Raw genomic sequence first — 305 nt, forward strand, 5'->3', positions numbered from 1 at the left:
AAAAGAAATTTGAGAGGGTGGGGGTGATTGGTAAGGGTATTGGAGAAAAAAAGGGGGGGGGGGGAGGCAGAGTGATTGCTAAGGGGAGGGAAAGGGAGAAAAATAAAGAGAATGAAGGAAGGGGGTGAAGGGCAGGGGGAGGGGAAGGGGGGGAGCTGTTCAGGGAGTGAGGGAGGGGAAGTGAGGGGGGTGGGGGAGACGCGAACTGATTTGGTTATTGCTTCTTGTTCTTTATCTTATCTCTGTGTATCTCATGTCTACTGTGCATGTTCTGTAGTTGCGTAAGCTACGAAAAATATTGGGAT

This window comes from Penaeus monodon, chromosome 19 (genome assembly GCF_015228065.2).
Source record: "Penaeus monodon isolate SGIC_2016 chromosome 19, NSTDA_Pmon_1, whole genome shotgun sequence".
Classification (NCBI taxonomy): Eukaryota; Metazoa; Arthropoda; class Malacostraca; order Decapoda; family Penaeidae; genus Penaeus; species Penaeus monodon.